The sequence below is a fragment of the Alligator sinensis genome, unplaced genomic scaffold, assembly GCF_000455745.1.
Source record: "Alligator sinensis unplaced genomic scaffold, ASM45574v1 scaffold774_1, whole genome shotgun sequence".
Classification (NCBI taxonomy): domain Eukaryota; kingdom Metazoa; phylum Chordata; order Crocodylia; family Alligatoridae; genus Alligator; species Alligator sinensis.
Window position 1 is genome coordinate 472625 of NW_005842768.1, and position 1842 is coordinate 474466.

The window sequence follows — 1842 nt, forward strand, 5'->3', positions numbered from 1 at the left end:
GCAGAATCCAAGATGGGGACATTAGAGATGAAGCAAAGAGCTTGGGGATTGAGTCATAGAATCAGAGACACATAGCGCTTTATGGAACCTCAGGAGGTCATCTACTCTCATCATCTGCTCAAGATGGGATAATCTCTATCTAAACCATCCCAGACAAAGGTTTGTCTAACCTGTACTTAAAACCTGCCAATGTTGTCTCTAGGTTCTCTGTTCCGGTGCTTAACCATTCTCACAGTTAGAAAGTTCTTTTCATAATATCTAGCCTAAGCCTCTCTTGTTGCAATTTAAGCCTATTACTACTTGTCCTATCCCCAGTAGATATTAACACAATGGATCACTATACCCTTATTATCACGCTATTTGTATTTGCATGTCATAATCAAATACACTATCATGCTTTTCTTTTCTAGATTAATTTCTACTCTGCCTGAATTGTACTTAATTCTCTTCTTCAAATCAATAATGAAGATATTGAACAGCACCACAGCCAAGACAGAGCCTGGGGAGTTCCACTTAATATAGCTTCCCAATTTGACATTGACCTGTTGACTGTTTTTTGAGCATGATTATCCAACCAGTTATACTTCATCTTACAGTAGTTTCATGAGGACCATATTGTTTTAGGTTAGTTTTAAGATGGCAGACTGTGTCAAAAGTTTTACTAAACTTGGGTATATTATATCTACTTCTCCTCCCATCCACAAGACCCATCACCTTATCTCAGAATGAAATCATCTTTATTGGGTATGATTTGCTCTTGACAAATCTATATTGGTTGCTATTTATCCCTTTATTATATTCTAAGTGCTTATAAAGTGCTTATAAACTGATTCCTTTATCACGTGACCCCAGACAGGTGTTCATCCAACCTCTTTTTGAATTTACCCAAGGTAGGAGCAAGGACCACTTCCCTAGGAAGTTGGTTCCAGATCCTAGCTACCCTAACAGTGAAATAGTGCCTCCTAATCTCTAACCTGAACCTATTCTCTAGCAGCTTCTGGCCATTGTTCCTCATCACCCCAGGTGCTGCTGGGGAGAATAGGGCTCTTCCTATTTGCTGCTGATCTCCCCTAACGAGTTTGTAGGCAGCCACCAAATCCCGCCTCAGCCTCCGCTTGCTGAGGCTGAACAGGTTCAGGTCCCTCAGCCTCTCCTCATAGGGCCTGCCCTTTTGCCCTCCAACCAAGTGGGTGGCCCTCCTCTGAACCCTCTCAAGGCAGGCCACATCCTTCTTAAAGTGCAGTGCCCAGAACTGGACGCAGTACTCCAGTTGAGGCCGAACCAATGCCATGTAAAGGGGGAGTATCACCTCTCTGGACCGGCTTGAGATGCATCTTTGGCTTGAGATGCATCTTTGGATGCATGACAAGGTATGACTGGCCTTGCTGGCTGTGATCTGGCATTGGCGACTCATGTTCATCTTGGAGTCAATAATGACTCGGATCCCTTTTCACCTCTGTGATCACAAGTGGGGAGCTCCCCAGCCTGTATGTATGCTGTGGATTCCTTCTCCCCAGGTGCAGCACCCTGCATTTATCTACATTGAACCCCAGCCTATTACCATCCACCCACCTCTGTAGTCTGTCTAAGTCTAATTGCAGCCTCTCTCTCCCTTTGAGCGTGCCTACCTCTCCCCACATCTTAGTGTCATTGGCAAATTTAGACAATGTTTTCTACCCCCTCATCCAAGTCGCTGATGAAGATGTTGAAAAGCTCCTCCCAGATTTTCTTGAAGTACGCCTTCAGTGTGTCCTTCTGACATTTCCTACAGGCATGGAGAGGCAAGGGAGATTGGATCATAGAATCAGATAATACAGATAGTAGAATTCATGTTCCCTCCCA